The 18,945-nt window shown below is 47.3% G+C and overlaps 1 long non-coding RNA gene and 1 pseudogene across 6 annotated transcripts in view; one reads left to right on the top strand and one right to left on the bottom strand.

Annotated features, from left to right (window-relative positions):
- Positions 1–14,329, bottom strand: part of LOC114202767 (uncharacterized) — a 55,852-nt gene extending 41,523 nt beyond the window's left edge. For 3 of the 5 annotated variants that reach the window (XR_003607859.2, XR_003607861.2, XR_003607862.2), the window contains exon 1: positions 14,030–14,329. This is a non-coding gene — a long non-coding RNA (uncharacterized LOC114202767). Of the gene's footprint in view, positions 1–1,056; positions 1,139–14,029 lie in introns of those variants that run through there. The other 2 variants (XR_003607858.2, XR_003607860.2) reach the window with 2 other exon arrangements.
- Positions 7,231–10,750, top strand: LOC148164712 (large ribosomal subunit protein uL1 pseudogene; annotated as a pseudogene). Its single transcript, XR_015767868.1, has 2 exons — positions 7,231–7,322; positions 9,244–10,750. The product of XR_015767868.1 is annotated as a large ribosomal subunit protein uL1 pseudogene (transcript).
- Positions 14,330–18,945: the final 4,616 nt, after the last annotated feature.

Here is an 18,945-nt window from a genome sequence, read left to right as displayed (position 1 = left end):
GTTTCTGCCCTTCCTTCATTCCCTTCCCATAGAGCCTGCCCCTTGCCCAGTGGGTCGGCTGAGGGAGAGGGAATTGGTTAGCCCCATGCTCCCAGCCTCAGATGATTGGACCGAGGAGGGCACCTGATTTGAGCAGAGCCAATCTAAGTTGCCAATGACATAGCATTTGAATAAACAGGCTCAAAAAGATGACTGGGGACAGTAACATTCCATCTCAAGGAGACCCAAACTAAGAGGTACAGATGAAAGATGATCCTTGGGAATGGCTCCTTGAGCTGAAAATCAAGTAGAGGAGAATACAGAGACTATTATCAGGTAATGTACATACCTAAGTCATGAGGGCCCATAGGAAGTGGTTGGGAAAAAAGAATAAGAGAACAACAGATACAGGGAGAAAAGTGGAGAAGCCATGAGTAAGAGATAAGGGTAAGTAAACTATGGTGCTTCATATATGCCAAGCGCTGTCCTAAGTCCCTTATGTTGATATTACCTCATTTATTTCTCATAACAATCCCAGGAGATGGGTGCTATGATTATCCTCATTGTACAGATGAGGAACCCAAGACACAAGAAGTGGTGCCCAAGATGACTCACAGTAAAGCCATGATCTAAAGCTAAGTAGGCTGACTGCTGACTCCCTCCTTGTAGTCACCATGCATTACTGCCCCTCAAAAGAGAGATGAGAGGCACTCCCTGTAGCCTCTGTGGGCCAACTCTCCCTAAGCTCAGGCATTTTCATTTTAGTGGATTTTCTGAGATCATCGAAGCCATCCAGAATGGGTTTCAGCTCCTGGCAACCGAAATAACCCAAACCAAACCAGATGGGGAGGTCTGGGCTTTCCAAGCGAGAGAGCCTAGGGATGTTAGAGAGAAAAAAGGAGTGTCAATGTAGCAGACCTACAAGGGAGCACAGAGGGATGGGATTAGGGCAAGGGAGAGACTTTTCATCTCCCATAGCCAGGACCATATGGCTTAGTTTGACCATCAGGCACCCACAGTGCCATATGGCAGCCAGCTAACTAACCAAACAAGACTGACACATAATTCAGGCTGTACCTTTCTGGGTGGCTCAGCCACTAACACAATGCGTGAGGTTGGGCTCGCATGCCTCCTCCTTTCTGGGCTTTGGTTTCCCTGTCAATAAGAAGGGAACGATGATTAAAAAAAAAAAAAAAATGGAGAGAATCTGACTTATCAGCACTTTGTGGAAGGTGCAGATCACCCTGTGGCAGCCAGACCTGGCATCTTGGGTCAGGTTTTCCAGAAACATCCTCTGAGATGGAGGTGTGAGTTCAGGAAGTGTATCAGGGAGTCCACTCAGGAGCGACACCTGCGAGGACTGAGTGTTGCTGAGGGAGAAGTTGCAGCCAATTCCATGGGAAGCTTGAGCTCTTCAGAATTGTCCCAAATGGAGTCATGGGGCTGTGCCTTTGTACCCCACCCCACAGAGAAATCATCGGGCCTAGGATGCCCTCTTGGGTGAGGCAGCTCCCTGAGTCAAGGGCAGTTCCCAGTGAGAGGCTCAGCTCCGAGCGTTTCAGGAAGCAATGCTCCCTGTGGATGGGGGATGTGTGACTCAGGCCTGAATGGAAAGATCTGGGCAGTACATCAGAGCATCCCCTAGGCACCAGAACTGAACCCCACTTTTCAGGGGCCAAATAGGGCAGGGGAGCCTGGACTTTGGGAAAGGAGGGGGCGCTGAGAAGGGCCAGGAGGGGATTGCAGAAGGTTGTTCCCTACTGGTATAATCTCACTCTGTCCCTGCCTGGAATCAGGGAAGTAAGTGACCATGGAAAATGCTGCATGAGTCTGGATGTGTGTGGGAACTGTAAAGGAGCAGACTCCTGCATCCAGTCTGAGGCCAAGAAGCCCAAGGAATTTCATGAGGGGTCAGAGAGAAGCTGGAGAAAATGAGGCAAGGAAATTGTAGGGAGAGTTCAAGCCAAGTTTAACCTAAATCTCCAAAGGGCAGGGAGGTTCCACGTGGGTCACCTTAGACAAGAGCACATTTCTTAGCACCCAGCTGAATTTTGGAGGATTTCAGAATCTCCAAGAGCAGAATAGAAGGAAATAGCTCTCTGTGGGGCATGTGTTCCCAGCCCATAGCTGGCTGTTGAAAGAGCTACTGAAAGTGTACCCGGCCCGATTCAAGTGACACATGACAAGATGTGTGAGAGGGTAAGCCTCCCCCCAAAAGCATTCTCGCTTCAGGAGCTGAGGGACTCTTACGACTGATCACGTCCCCCAGAATTCATATACGGAAGCTCTAAAGCCCAGTGTGACGGGCACATAGCACTGGTGTCCATAGGAGAAGAAGGGCAGGAACGCACGCCCGGACCAAAGGCCATGTGAGGACACGACGAGAACGTGGCCATCTGAAAGCCCAGAAGAGAGGCCTCAGGTGAAACCAAACCTTGATCATGGACTTCCAGCCTCCAGAACTGTGAGAAAATTAATTAGTGTTCGTTAAACCCCCCAACCTGGGGTGCTTTGTTGCGACCACCCGAGCAGACTGAGACGGGGTTGGGGGGGGGCGGATAGCCAACCAGGCAAGCAACAGGCTGAGGAGGCTGGCGCCGGAAGCAAAGCCCATCTGTGTGCCCTCCTGTTTCTCCCTCTTCTCCGTCCTGCCTTGCACAGTCCAACGCCGGAGGGACTGGTGAGTGGCCAGGGGACACCTGGCAGAGTGCTGTTTAGAGCTACACGTAGACTCTGGATACGCAAATGTTTAACACGAGAAATCAGGGCCTCCTGGGTTGCTTTGCAGACCGGCTTCCAGCCTGGTGTTCCCAGCTGCACGCACTTGAGGAAGGACAGCAACGAGAAGCAGCTCACACTCGTGCCTCCTTCGTTTCCGGCCGCTTCCTTGTTTGTTTGCTCGTCACCACCAATGTCACTGGCCTGAATTCGGCTCTCCAAAACCCTTTGTTTCACTGCTATTCTTCTGGTTCCACTTTGGAACTTGGATTAAAAAAAATATGACCCCCTTTGAGAAAATATCCAATGTCCAAATCAAAACTGCAAACTAGGAAGGTGAGAGTTTACTTTCTGGACCTCCTTATCTGAAAAATGAGGCAGACATACCAGATTTGTGGTTGAAAATTTTTTTCTTTAAACCATGAGAAGCCTGTCTTCAAAAGAAGCCTTACCGGCAAGCAGAAACAAAAGAGGTACCTGTGAGCTACGCTGCTGGGATCCGAAGGGGAGGAGCGAGTTTTAGAATCTTGCCCACCAAGGTGGGGCTTTACAAAGCGGGTTTGAAAACGATTTACTATCACCTCCTAGGGCAGTTAGTAGAGATGGAGCCAATGATGGCCACTTGCCTTTGTCCTCAAGAGGAGAGCCAGGCCAAACATGTTCACTGAAGCCTCTCCTAGGGAAGAAGACGGTACGTAGTGCAGGCCCATGTAGACTGGGGTGGGGGAAAAGGGGAGAAGGTGTGCGGGTGCTAGAGGAGCGTGGCAGGTCCAGGGGAGACGGCAGGAAGCCCCACAGTGGGGTCCCATGGAGGCTGGGCAGCCTGGCCTCTATAAAGAGTCAGTTGACTGGCTGATTGGTCCTTGCCCTGCTACCCCCAACAGTGGTCCAGGATCCAGAGAAGGGGGGGAAAAGGGCAGTACACATGGAAGGAACAGGAAGGCCAGTCTTTACATCCTCCGCCTCCCTTGTTAAACTTGGATCCCCACCTTCATTCGTTCCTGGCACCCTGTTTCCTTAACCACACTCCCCAATGTTCTAGAACAACTGGGTGGGGGAACAGACCTGCCTCCCCACAAAAGTGACCCAGGCTCCAAAATCATTTAGTTCTCAGGCTTTGCAATCCAAATTCTCATTACTGGGCATTAAAAAAGCTTTTCCCAAAGCGTGGGTCACAGATCACCCCATCAGCATCACCTGAGGAACTCATCTGCAAATTTCCTAGACCCACCCCAGAGTTATAATCCTTGAGGCAGGGCTTCAAAACCTGGGGCTGTAACAAGCTGCCCAGCCCAAGTGATTCTGATGCACTTTGACGTCTGAAAGCTGCAGGAAGCTCTCTAAACTCTGGTTCTGCTGTGTGTGTGTCTGTGTGTTTGTATGTCTCTGCTATTCGGTTTCAGATCTCTTTCCCCTTGGCGCCCCTGTCTTCGGCAGCCCGAGCTAGAATTGTCTGCACTCTGGGAATGTGCCCATAGGGAAGGTTGTGTCTCCAGGCTCTTGCTGATATCAAGCTAAAAATGCAACTGTAGATGCACCCAAATTAAGATTAAACTATTGCCACCCTCATGCATTCCCTTGCCAATCAGCTGCCTCTCTCCATGACCTCTGGATGTCACTACAAGCCAGGTTTGTATAGCTGCCAATGCTCTCAGAAAAGAGCTCTCCTTCCAGCAAGCTCTGGCTGGATTGAGGGGGTCTAACAAGAACCACCCTGAGGGGCCTCTGAGTACCAGACAGCAGGTCTTGCTTCCTCCAGACCCCAGAGCCCAGGAGTACTTTCATTCTTCGGTTCTGTCTACCAGGACTGGGGGCTGGGATGGAGGGGGCGGGGGTCCTGCTGCCAGCCAGGCTTAAGGCAGAGCAGTGCCACCCTTAGAAATCCCAGGGGGATGCCCTAAATCAGCAACTCATCAGGCAAAAGAAGAATGGAGAATTATCTCTGCATCCTTTCATGAAGTCAAAGACTCTCAATCTCCCACGCCCTTCCCAGACCCTAAAGGCAGAAGGAGACATGCACCAATTAGAGATTTCACAGCCCTGCTCGCCCCTGGTCCTACTGCCAAGCAGCAGGGTACAGAGGACATGCACCTTTCGAGCACCAGGGCAGGGACCTGGTCTTCAGAGCATCGCACATATTCATTTAACAAACCTTTATTTAGTGCTGACTATATGGCAGGCTCCACAGGCTCTCTCAGGAATAATACTCTCTCAGGCAGGGATCACACATGGGTTTCTGTGGGACAGGAGCAGGGCTAATGTATCACATGCATCATCACACGGGAGTCCACAAACTATCCAAGGAGGCAGGACCTTCTATATGCGCCAGGGGAATCTGCCCCTTAGAAAAGTCTGTGCAGAGTGACTGGCAGAGCCGGGAGGGTGCCCTGGTCACAGGTCCAGGCCCTGCCTCACATCCTGGTTCACAAGGAAGGAAATGAGGCTCAGAGGGGCAGAAATGGCTGGTTCTTAGTCTTGGCTCAGTGTCCAAACATTCCTGAAAATGCCAACTCCTTTAGTGAAAACTTCTCCAGCAGACGCCTGCAATGTGTGTTTGTTTATTGGTATGTGTACATTATACACTCTACCATATAATACATTAATAATGTAGGTGAAACATACATTAAATTATAAAATTAAAAATACAGAGGAGTAGGAGTTCTAATATTTTCTATGCACCCTGACCTAAGCCTTTGCTAATCACATCGGGTACATATCTCTGATTCCTTAGCTATTACAATGGATACAGTGAGGATGAAAAAAGAGAACTACTTTGAAATTAAAATGACTAATAAGTGCAAATTACTCTAAATCATAAGCAGAATTTATTCTTATAGGAAATATCAATTAAGCCCCTATGCATGTCAGGACTTGTGCTGGGTACAATGGGGAGGTCGCTGATAGTCCCAGGAAGAGCCTGTGCACAAAGGGGCGATCGCTAAGGACACGGGAGATACAAATACGTTTGTCTGGAGTGCAGATGGAATGACGGGAATGGCTAAAGCACTGGGTCCTATGAGACTTTTGAGGGGGAGAGGCAACGTGCCCTGTGTAACCATTAGTGATATGGTTAATCCTTACTCTCCTAACTACGAGTTCACAATGCTTATTAAACATACTGTAGCAAGAACACAAGCTATGCCGTAAAGGGCTGAAAGCAAGACGGTGTATCAGCTGCCATCATCGATAACGTTTTGACCAGTCCCCATGTGTGAGCCCATCATGCCTGCATGAGACAAGGCACTAAACCTGTCTAGGAAACATAAGCCAACCCAGGAAATCCAAGTGTCTGTGTGTTGTGCCAATGTAGTTGGAATAGAAGGCAAGGTCCAACTGGATTAAACCACCGATGCTGAGAGGAAATGGAGGTATAAATATTTGGTGCATCAGTTGCCTAGAAGGGTAAATGTGGGGACCAAGGAGGTGCATTGAATACATGTGGACCCTTTCCCCCTGGAAGTTCCCCTCCATGAAATGTTCCCCAGCCAGAAGCACCTGGTAAGCCTTTGCTGTTTCCTTGGCCCTAGAGAGAGTCCAGAGAAAGAGAGCATGAGTGGATGATTCCAGGACCAGACTTGGGAAAGGACTCCAAGCACACACCTGCTGGTGATGGCCTCATCGCCATCTCTGCATCCAGAGGACAGATTAGCAGCAGGGCTGTCACGAAAAAGGCCTGGAGAAGAGGCAGGAGATCATACTACCCGCTGGTCTGGAGGAAGCTGTATTCATCCACTAGGGCCGCTACAACAAAGTGCCGCAGACTGGGTGGCTTAGACAACGGAAATTGACTGCCTCACAGTCCTGGGGGTTAGAAGGCCAGGAGCAGGGTGTTGGCAAGGCTGCTTTCTTGGGAGGCCTCTCTGCTTGACTTGCAGGTAGCTGACTTCTCCCTGTGTCCTCACATGGTCTTCCCTCTGTGCTTGGGTGTGTCCTAATCTTTTCTTATAAGGACAGCAGTCATACTGGATGAGGACCCACCCTAATGTCCTCATTTTAACTTGATTACCTCTTTCGAGACCCAATCTCCAAATGTAGTCATATTTATGGTACTGGGGCTCAGGACTTTAACATATGTAATTCGGTAGAGGACATAATTCTTCAGCCCGTAACAGAAGTGTTTTCTGAACTTTGTTACAAATGAAGCAATGAACGAAAAAAAGAACTAGCCAGCTCACTGTATGAAATGTCATAAAGGCTTCACCAAGATCTGGTATGAATGCTGGGAAGACTGACCCAACTGGGCCGCTTTGGGCCAGGATCCCAGGAGAGACCAGCTGCTACCAAAAGCCTTCTCTACAACAAGATGATGCTATGGACTGAATATCGGTATTCCCCTCAAATTCATATGTTGGAATCCCAACCGCCAGGGTGACGGTATTAGGAAGTAGGGCCTTTGAGAGGTGATTGGCCAGGAGGGTAGAGCCCTCGTGAATGGGATTCGTGTTTTTATATATATATATATTTTTTTTTTTTAAAAAGACACAAGAGCTTGCTCTCTCTCTCTCTCTGTTCTCCAGCATGTGAGGACATGAGAAGGCCATCTGCAAACCAGGAAGAGGGCTCTCACCAGAACAGAAACAGCCAGCATCATGATCTTGGACTTCCAGCTTCTAGAACTGTGAGAAGTAAGTATTTGTTATTTCAGCCACCCAGTCTACGGAAACTTGTTACAGCAGCCTGAGCTAAGACAGATGGTGAGGACTCTAGGAGTGTGATGACCCAACCACACATGTGAAAAGGGAGAATCTCCTTGATCACAAACAGCTTTGGCCGCATTGCCCAGCGGGATGGAGCTGTCTGCAGGTAGCAGCTACACAGGCCCCACAGGGTCTGACCTCGATGTAGAACTTCCAGGGGGTAGGCCCTGGTGCTCGCTATTCGTGCCCCTAGATTCTTAGTGACCCATTGGCCCCAAGGCAAGTCCCCTTGTTTGAAATGCAGTGCCTCTAGGATGTTGTGCAGTCCAGTTTTGAGATGCCTGTCACTGTAGTGGCCTGAATCTCTGAGACTCACGGGGAGGAAGCTCTTACTGATACGGCAACAGGGGTTTTCCTGGGTGCTGACACCAGGAGGCATTTGTAATGCTGGTAGCAGCTCTGCGTGGCTCTAATCTGGTTTATGCAAACCCAGTCATTCTGCAGCCCACAAGGAAGGCTAGGAGGAAGGATTTGCTTTGATCTATTATCAAAGAAGCTTTTGCGTTTACGTGGGAATGGCTGATGCTAAAAATATTGCTGTTTGGGAGAAACGTGAGCCAATCTATGTCCTAAATTCACATATTTTAAATGATACTGCGGCATCTTGGAACACCCAGCGTTAAACAAACAAATGTGAAACTCCGTGTTTCATTCTTTAGATAAAGACCTAATGACGGGAGGTGCCAAGCATCCAAGCGCTTGTGCAAGTTTCCTGCCTCTTCTCTTGTACCATTGTCTTCCATGACCCATGCTCCAATCTGGCCATACCTGCCCCAAAGCAGAGGAATGCTTTCCTTCAAGGCCCCTGGCACAAAACTCTATACATGAAGCCTGGGGGGTTGGAACCATTGTTTCAGAAAGAATTTTCTTCCACATTCTGCTCTAGCCCAAGGGAATGGAATTCGAGTCAGGACACTGGGTCTGAATGTAAGCACTGCCTCTCACCAGCTGTAAGGGATTAGCTTGGGCAGTTAACCTCTGAGTCTGAACTTCTCCTTTGTAAGATGGACCCCTCTAACCACCCACCCCCAGCCACCTTCCTCCTATTATGGGGCTTTTGTGAGAATCAAATGGAACAGTGTAGGTGAAGGTACTTGTAATGATAAAGCATCACATACCTTGCAGGGGACATCTTTGGGTTTTGTCACCGAGCATCTTTTACCTCTCCTAGTAACAACATATTTTTATAACCTGAATCATAACCTGGTAACCTAAATTTCCTCTGGACAACAAACTTGATCCCATGATTACTCCCTGGGCTACAGGTGTACTTGACCTTGGACAGTCCCAGAAGCTGGGGGTGTGGTCCCTTCCCTAGGAGAGCCTTGCACCCTCCCAGCCTCCTCCTGTGGTGGACTGGCCCTCAGAATCCTTTCCAACTGCCCCCCACTGTGCTATCCATACTGCAGTGGTTATATAGCTAAAAACCACCTTTCTAGACTTTTGTACAGGCAATGATATAAATGCAAATTATTATCCAAAATTTTCCATTCAAACTAGATTTGTAAGGCAAGAGTGCAGAAGAGATAGTTTCTCTACGACATTCACATTTTCTGTAGGCACGCATGCTCATGGACACTTCCCATGAAGCAATGGTTCAACATCGGGTCAATTGTGTCTTGGGTTTCAAAAGCAGTTTGGAAGCAATGTCACCAGCTTCCTGGCCTCCTGATCCCCAAATCACAAATATGACATGTGGTCTGGAATTCAACTGTTCTCATGGTGGCCTCCTGATTCCCCTTCCTTCCTTAGTGTTTCAAGAGTCATAGCTCTCCCCAGCCAAGTTAGTTCTGCTGTGTTGTGGGAGTCATTTCTAAAGCTTCGATCTAAAACTCACTCTTTCACACAGTGGAGCTTGAAGACGGATCAGCCTGAAGAACTATGACTGTCAGAAGGACAAACCCTTCTGAGGTACTGTCAGATTTAAGTCCACTCCCTGCCCCATTTGTGTTTTGGGGGACCAGCAGCACTATGATGAGGCCAAGACTGTGGATATTCCCCACATGGACATTGAGGCACTGAAGAAACTCAGTAAGAATAAAACATTAGTCAAGAAGCTAGCCAAGAAGTATGATGCCTCTTTGGCTTCAGAATCTCCGATCAAGCAGATCCCACAAATCTTGGGCCCAGGCCTGACTACACTGGCAAGTTCCCCTCCTTGCTGACCCACAATGAGAACATGGCAGCCAGAGTGGATGAAGTAAAGTCCACAATCAAATTCCAGATGAAGAAGGTGCTGTATCTGGCGGTGGCTGATGGCCACGAGATGACAGATGACGAGCTTGTGTACAACATACAGTTGGCTGCCAATTTCCTGGTGTCACTGCTCGAGAAGAATTGGCAGAACATCCAGGCTTTATACATTCAGAGCACCATGGGCAAGCCCCAGATCCCATACTAAACTGTAGCTTAATAAACCCTAGTGCTACCATTATAAATAAATAAATAAAATATAAATAAATATAAATAAAATAAAATATAAATAAATAAAACAAAACTCACTCCTTCAAACCATCCAACAATTATGCAAGCACTCAGTACTGGAATTAAATCCCTCTCTGCTTTAAATATCTAGAGTGGCTTCTATATTCTACAAATGAATCCTACCTGGTACAGAAGAGATGGATACTCGGGACCCCAAGTGGACCAAGGGGAGTCAGAGCACAGAATTTTATTCCAACAGTTGATAAATAGAGGCTAATTTTCCAATAGAGTTGGAAGTTATGAAACCAGAGCAGCTAGCAGCCATCTTGCCTTCACAAAAGAGGTTGTCTGAGAAAAGCACCAACATGAGGGGGCCAAGCCAAGAGATGAGAGAAGCCTGATCTTTACACCATTTGGGTAGCTGAATCAAGCAACGTCTTGTACCAAAACCACCCCTGAGCTTTCCAGTTACACAAGCCAATGAGTTCCTCCTTTTATCTGAGACAGTTAGAGTTGAGCTAGTCCATCATTTAACCAAAACATAACTTATCAGGCATAATAAGGAGAAATAACAGGGCAGCAGCAGTCAGATGGCTATAGATCACATATTCTCAACCACAGGTCTGCATCAGAATCACCTGGGACCATTTTACAAGGTACAAGTGAACAAGTGACAGACACATGTGAGCAACTGGAAAATTCTCCCAGGTGAGCTGGTTTCCACTTGTACCACTGGAGAGTGTGGCTACTATGGATCAACTCACAGGGAAGGGAGAGCAAGGTAGTGGCCATTTCTTGAAAATACTTGAATGTTTGAATCTCAGTTCAAAGCACTAACATTATTTTTTAACTTAATTTTGATTTTCTCCTTCTAGGGTTATAAAACCTTTGCATTAAATCACCCAGTATTATAACCATCAGATGAGAATACTATCGAGTGAAATATTTCAGCCCAGCTTGTGTAAGCTGATGCAGCTGGGCCATTTTTTAAAAAATTATAATAAATAAGTGAATACATAATCAATCCCTCGAGTGCCAGCTCTCTGTTCTGTGTGCTCCCAGAGCTGTGATTTTTCATCTTTATGCCCCCCAAAAGAAAAGCAACATAGGGAAAAATGGTGACAGACTGTTCTCTGTGACGTCAACCAACAGACAAAGCTATGTTGTTGATGCTCATTCCAGAAGGCATTTCTACTGTGGGTTTTGGTGGGTGCAGATTTAGAACAACCCTTCCTTTTCTGGAATAAATATTAACTATTTAATACCAAAAGCCACCTGAGAATAGAAGTCAAATGTTTTGATGTCTGCAGTGTGTCCAAGACACAACAGTGGCAGAAATAGGCCTATGGAGTGGAGTGAACAAGCACAGACCTAAATATTGATCAAGCATTTTTCAAGTGCCTGGCCAGGTCTTGTGTAGCCAAAGATGAACCAGACATACTCTATTGGTTTAAGAAATTTACAGTCTATAGAGAAACAGACTTGGTAAAAAAGGGTAATCATTTGATGAACGATTTTATCTTTGGAATCAAAAATTATTCAAAGACAAGACTGAAGAATAAGTTGAGTGATCAAACCAGCTGACTCCGAGGTCTCACTCATAAGATGGCTCTGAAGTCGCTTCCCAAAGATCATTTCTGCAAACATCATGAGCATCTTAGAATGTGTGCATAACCTCCTGAGGTACCACTTTGAAAGGGCAAATTCATTCCACGTATAAGTTCCAGTTTGTTCCTTTTTGGTTATGTCTTCAGAACATATATAGGCAAAAAAGATCCCATGATTAAATGCTCGACAGAATTCTTCCCTAAACTGAATTTCGTCAAGCCTTCCCTGGATGTGAATACTTATTAGGCCACATAAGCATTAACATTCAGTTATACTGGCCCATTGCCTGGGCCCTGGCATCCCCTGGAAAGCTCCTGCTGGGTATTGATGGAGACTTCTCTGTGTGAAAGAACAGTCTCTGCTCTCAGGCCCTCCTGCCTGGCCCCTCACTGTTGACTGCTGCCCATGAAGCCACTCGAGGCCATTTTGGCCAGGATCTCCGGGAGCAGTGCCTTCCTTCTTGAAGCCCCAGATGCACTGTAGACATCGGAAAATAGACCTTCATCCCAACCCTGTGCTTTATTTTGTCCTCAGGACTTGGGTCTTGGAAGCCCCCATTGCAAGCAGGTCACTGACCTGCCCGTAGCTTCTTTCCAATCCCAGCCCCTCCTCTACAGGGCAGGGGTCCCAGATGGCATGACATCCAGCTCCACCCTCTCCCCACCAGGCTCTGAACCTAAGTCCACATCACCTCCTCTCTTTATGCACACTGACCCCTGAGTAGCTGGCTACCAGCTCACGAACCCCTGGACAGCACGTTCCCATCAGGTTCAGCTACTTCTAAAATAAAGATCTGGCAAGAGCCTGAAGAAGCAAGTGTCCCTCCTCTCACTTCTCTTGGTCTCTGACAGAGCTAACTTGAGGCCAAAGCTTATACTGAGTTAACAGAATGGGTTCTGGGCAGGACACTGCTGCTCTCCTTCGACAGGGTAGGGACAGTATCTGTGAGTGACTGTAAAATCGAGACACACCTCATGGACTCCAAGGGGCAGGGACGTCCAACAACACGCAAGGCCAGTGGAAAGGGAGATGCCGCGAACACTGTTCAAGAGGGTTTCTTTTGGGGAGTTGCCCTGTGGGGAATGCTCATATTCTGCTTTGTACTGGCTGTAATGTTTTAATTCTTTTTTAAAAGTCTCTACCTCAGGGCGCCTGGGTGGCTCAGTCAGTTAAGCTTTGGACTCTTGGTTTCGGCTCAGGTCATGGGATTGAGCCCCACGTTGGACTCCAAGCTGAGCACGGAGTCTGCTTGAGATTCTTTCCCCCTTCTTGTCCCTCCCTGTCTGCTCCTCCCCCCACTCACATTCTCTCTCTCTCTCTCAAACAAATAAATAAAGATTTTTTTAAAAAGTTTCTACCTTATAAAATTATGGGGAGAATGAAACAAGGGTTCGGATGTGAGGGGTCAAGTCCTCCTGACTCTTCCTCACTGTCCATTCTCCTTCTCCCCACAACTTCCTAGAACTGTACATTTTATTTGAATAGCTAAAGAAAATAATATACTTAAATTAAACAAGGCTGACTACATTACAAATTAAGATACACAAATTTACATGACTTTTTTAAAAGAGATTTTAAGTAATCTCTACACCCAATGTGAGGTTTGAACTCACAACCCGAGATCAAGAGTCTCATGCTCTACAGCCAGGTGCCCCTAATTCTCATGAATTTTCAAGACAGAATGAGGGACTTAAAGGAAATTTTACCTGTGCTGCTCTGAGGCATGCATTCACTCTTGTTAGGGACACTTTAGCAGAAAAGTTTAAGAATTCTGATGGTGGACCCCAGGGAGGCCCCCGAGAGCTCCCTCACTGAGGACTGGCAGTCAGCTCGTGTGTTGGGAAAACCACTTTGAAGGAGGCATGGTGAGGTGGAGGGAATGGAGGTTAGGTTCTTGAGCTCAGCCCCTGTCTAATAATTATACAAGTTGCCTCTCAAATCTAGAGGCTTCTGTGTGCTAGGGCATCCATGTGCATTTCTCTTCAGGTTTCCAGCAAAACCTACACTATCACAGGACACTGAGCCTCAAAGAGGTGGAGAGCTCTCAGTTGCATGGCCTGAATTCAAGCCTAGGCTTGCTGCATCTCACCACCGCTGTACCTTTTGAAAACCATCCCCATGCTTCCCACCTTCTGGCTTTCCCCATCTCCAATAAGGCAGATTTCCGGAGTCCCTGAGGCCAAGCCCACCTATAGGAAGCCATGATGCCTTAGGCACCTGACTGGGTCCAGGAAACTGCCACTGGATTCTCTTCACCCTCAACTAAACCCATTTCCTGACAGAACAGTCTCAACTGTTCCTCATCTGACTCTAGGATAAAATGACTCCATGATTTTCCCAGAGGGACACTTGGCAATGAATTTCTAGTGGTTGTGGCTGACTCTGAAGAAAATTGGGTATTCTCCTGCCCAGAGTGGAGATGAGGCTTATGTAATCCCGAAAAGGGAAGTCTGACAGCCTTGCATGGAGGAAGAAGAGTGCATCCCCTCCACCCCTGTCACATCTCCTTTCAGGAAGTTGAGCTACTCCAGTGTCCCAGGGAGAGAAACAAGCAGCTCCCAGCCATGGTGTTTCATGCAGTCCCCACCCCCTGGACATCATACCTGTGGCTTCTCCCACCGGCCCTCTGCCTGCAGTCCAGGAGACAGCACTGATGTGATGTGGAGACATTCAAGGCTTCACTTATTGCCAAGGCAGGAGGACAAGCACACCCTCCCCTGTGGGGTGTACTGCCCATGAACAGGAAATGGCTCTGACTTTTCTTCCTCTCAGCCTTCACTTTCTGTTTCAAGTTTTTAGTCTGTATCTCTGAGTCACACAAAACATTTTAAAGCAAACAGTAAGAAACAAGTGTACTTGGGAGGGGAATGTCCTGAATTCTAATAAGCCATTTTCTCCGTAAGGCAACAACATCGCTTTCAGGTTCCAAATCGGACTCTAGTCTGTCTACGTTTGTCCCTTTCCGTGCTCTGTCCTCTAGAGCAGGAACTTGGTAGGTGTGAGGTTCCACGGGTACAAGAGGTCAAACGGGGTCTGCAGGGGCCCTGGGACCGTACTTTTGGGGGGCCTCAGCAGTGGCTACACCTGATAGGCAGCCAACCGATATGTATTTACTAATCATTGATTATGTTGCCAGATATTGTGGTAGGTCCTTGGGATGGACTGTGGAGCAATGTGGACAAAATCTCTACCCTCTTTAGGCTTCAAATCTAATGGGGAAGAGAGATGTTAAGCAAAGTTTCCAATTACATTGAATATTTTGAGGGAGAAGGACAAGGTCTGTGGGTGCAAATAAAGAGGATGTAACTTGGCTGGGGGTGAGAGACAGAGTAAGAAACATTCTCCCCAAGAAGGTGACATTAAGATAAGACCTAAAGGAGTTGCCTATGTGCAAATGAGATGGAAGGATGGGGTACAGACAGCTCCAATCCAGGGGGTCAGCCTATGTGGAAAGCCCTGAGGTAAGAGAATGTCCAGGATTCTGGAATGGAGAGAAGAAGGGAGGGAGCAGAGGGGAGGCAGGCAGAGGCATGGAGACCACGAGTGGCAGTGGAATGAGACTGACAGGTTTCTAGGAAAGGAAAAGATGCCATCAGATTTGCTTTTTAAAGGATCACTCTAGCAGTTGCAGGAAGAGTGGAGTCGGGAAGCAGCAGGAATCCACTCAGGGAGATGTTGTGCCACTGCAGTCGGTGCTCGGGTAACAGGTGGCAGTGATTTGCACTGGGGCTGTGGCAGAGAAGGCGGAAAGGGGAGGATGAATCGACAGGAGACAGAGCAAGGAGTAACAGGGTGGAACTGTTCAACACCAGCTCCCAGTGGAAACTGAGGAGACACTCCCTGCTTTAGGAATCATGCCGGGCTCCATTCAAGGGCACCATCCACTGGATTCCAATCTACTTGAGAAGGAAGGGAGAACACTTGGATGAGGAGAAGACCCGCAATTCCATCTCTGACATGTGAGGAAAGGCAGAGCCCTCCACAGGGGGCTCTTCTCCGCATCCCGTGACAATAAAAGCAGATCTGCATAATTTCTGTGATGAATGTTCTGCCAAGGAATGGGCACCATCATATTCCAAAGGCAATCCACAGCAGCATGGGCTGGGCATAACTTTCCTAAAGGTGACCCTTGATCTGTGTCTGCAGCTTTAGGGGACTATCTTTCAAAGCAGGCTGGCCTGACATTAGGAAGAATGGTCTATCTGGGCTGAAAACGGTAGAGGGTATGACAATGTCTTCACCTTCTGAAAGACCCCTCTGACCACTGCTCTTCTTTTTTCTCCTTCACTGACTGCTTCCTGCATCCCAAACAATGGTGGTGACTGCGGGGTCGGGGGGCGGGAATCCCTCCCTTTAGCACAGTCCCCATTCCACCGCTGTCAAGATGAGTATTCCCTGAGCATTGGTTCTGTTAAGATTCTCTTGGTTATAAATACTCTTGGTTGTAAAAATCAAAAAAAGAATAAGAATGTTTATTATACCATGTAATGGCAAATCATGAGAGAGGATGGACTTCAGGCTTGTTTGATCCAGCAGTTCAAGACGCTTATCAGGGACTTGGGTTTTTTTCATCTCTCCGCTCTGCTGTTCAGCATGTTGGCTTCTTCCTGGGCCTGGTTTCCTCTAGGATGCAGCATGGCTGCTGGGCATTTGGGGCCATCTGCTTCCTTCCAGCAGGAGAAAAATGCTTCCAGCGGCCCTTGAGGAGTAGGAAGGAACCTCTTGGGAGTCCCGGCAAAGCTCTCCTTCATCCTTTGTCCTTCCAGAAGCACTCACTAGTTGAGAATGTTGTCAGATAGCTTCCTCTGTGTGGCTTATTTCACTTAGCAGGCTTGTCCTGATCTGTTGAGACTAATTCGGGCTAGAGGTGGGGATGGGGTCATCTTGCCTTGAGTCACAGGGGCTGTGTGGAAGAGTGGACACGTGGATAGAATTGAAGGTTCTTGTAAGAAAGAGCCAGGGAGCCAGAGATGTTGGGACGGCAACTACCAGGGTCCACCACGAGTTCTGGCTCGGATGGGCACCACAAGAACTGCAGGAAAAGAGAACTGTGAGTTTTTAAAAAAACATTTCAGTATGGAAATTTTCAAACATATAAAAAGTAGACAAAACAGTGCAACCAACCCCCACGTACACATTGCTAAGTCTTGACAATGATCAACTCAGGGCCTTTTTCATCTATTTTCCGACCTGCTTTCCTGCTCTAATTCATTATGAAGCAAATTCTGGATATTGTATCATTTCATCCAAAATTATTCCAGCATGTATCTTTAAAAGACAAGAACCCTTTTCTTTTCAGTTTTAATTGCAGTATTGTTGGCATAAAAAATTAGTTTTGGGTGTGTAACAGTGATTCAACAATAATAATATACATTACAAAATGCTCACCAGAATAAGCATTATAATAATAAGTATTATAATATTATTGACTATATTCTTTATGCTGTACTTTTTATCCCTGTGATTTATTTATTTTATAACAGGAAGCTTGTACCTCTTCATCCTTTTCACTCATTTCACCCATCCCCCCAACACCTTCCCTTGGGCAACCACCAGCTTGTTTTCTATATTTATGAGTCTGTTTCTCTGCTTTGTTGTTGTTATTGTTTGTTCATTTGTTTTGTTTTGTAGAATCCACATATATGTGAAATCATATGGGATTTGTCTTCCTCTGTCTGGCTTATTTCACCTGGCATGATGCCCTCTTGGTCCAACCATGTTGAAGGGCACTTTTAAAAACCAAACCATTATCATTTCTCTTCTTAAACAATGATTAATTAACAGTCCATTCCTTAACATCATCAAATTATCAGGTCAGTGTTTAAATTTCTAATTGTCTTACAGATGACAAAAATTCTTTTTTCAGTTTGTTCCAAGGTAAATTCTTAGAGATGGGCTAACCTTCTGAACTTGCAAGATAAGGAGAGTAAGGTGTGGGAGCAATGAAATAACTTATCCCAGGGCCCTCAGATTTTATTTTATTGATTGATAATTCTATCCTGCTTCATTTCTTGATGTATTTGGGGCAGGTGGTTACATACTGAAAGACCCAACAATTCATTCATTCATTTAACAAATATTGGTTGAGCATCAGCTGTGTGCAAGGTACTTAATGAGGTCAGTGCATCACCAGCACTTGGATCTATAATCAAAGGAAATGAACTTTGACTCCCAGCACTTCCGTCCATCACTCACACAAGTCTCCCCATCCACCATGGTAGTGCCTGAAATCTCCAGGAGAGGCACTCTTTTGGATTCGGGTGTTGTCTTGGGAGGCCCTTCTGAATATTCACCATATTATTTTAGTGGACAGTTGTTCTTTTGAGCTGCCCACATAGAACACTCTTCCTATCTTGGAAGAATCCTAAAATAGGAAAAAGGGCACTACTTTCTACCACAGAAACTGAATTTATGGATGGTCTTTCCCTACCTCCAGAAAGCGGGAGAGACCTAGAAAGGTCCTCCAACCAAATGCTACAGCCCAGGACCAGAGGCCCAGGCCAGTTGGAGATTATCTGCAGGTAGTACAGCCAAGTCAAGTCCCAGAGTACAGTGCCAAGCATCCAGAGCCCCCGGGGTGATAACCAAGACCTCTTTCCAAGAGTCACCTCTGCTCAGCCATGCTTCCCACAGCAGCCTAATCTATTCTTTCTGCCCACGCTCTGCCTGTCCTTTCTGTAAGTGACATCTACTATATGCCTAGAGTCACTTCCTGCTCTGGGCGGGCAAAATCTCTGACTAAGAGAGTCAGTTGACAATAATAGTACATTAATCCATTAACATGTTAGGCCTTTTATAACACTGCCTTATCAAATTAAATATTTGCCAACCATTAGGAAACAAAATAGAATGCAAGATATGGACCTTTGGAGGGACACTGTGGGGGGACATGAGAGGTTCAGAACCCACCATGAGGACCTGGAAGTCCCGTATGTTAGCTCAGGATGCTGGGTGGCTGGAGGCTGTGGTGGAACCGCCACCTCCTTTCTAAACCTGAGGGGTGAACCTGAAGAATAGATCAGTGTTCCACAAAGATCTGTGCTTTGTACATCCCATGTCTTCAGGAGGTGATATATGGTTCCCTGTAACCCTACATGGAGGAATCTGCTCCTCCCGTCCCAACTTACCCCTTCTCAGCCGGAACTACAGCCAACTGCCCTCGGGGCAGAGACGGACAAGGTGGTATTGGGGAGTCTAGCTGGCTGCTGGGAGTGGCGTTCTTCCAGTATGGAGAGAAGTGGGAGGACCTGGGGGCGGGGCCTCCCTGCTGTGGGGCGGGGCAGGCAGTATCCAGCCAGGCTCTGCTCCTCCAGGCACTTCTGGCCACCCCCTCGCTGGGGTGTCTGTCCGACCGGTCTCGGGTCCACAGCTCAGGGGAACTGACTCAAAGGGCCATGATCCTGGGCTTCTCCCCTGTGCTCTTCCACCTTTTAAACCAAGACGAAGCAAGATTATCAGCTCGCCGGACACAATACCTACTGCCCTTCTAGCTTCGTGCAGGAAGTTGCTTAATGACCTC

The sequence above is a fragment of the Eumetopias jubatus genome, unplaced genomic scaffold (genome assembly GCF_037043125.1).
Source record: "Eumetopias jubatus isolate StellerSeaLion01/CBP00866 unplaced genomic scaffold, mEumJub1_p1.0 scaffold_3, whole genome shotgun sequence".
Classification (NCBI taxonomy): Eukaryota; Metazoa; Chordata; class Mammalia; order Carnivora; family Otariidae; genus Eumetopias; species Eumetopias jubatus.
The sequence above is the reverse complement of the archived record's forward strand: the minus strand, read 5'-3'. Positions and strand labels throughout refer to the sequence as shown.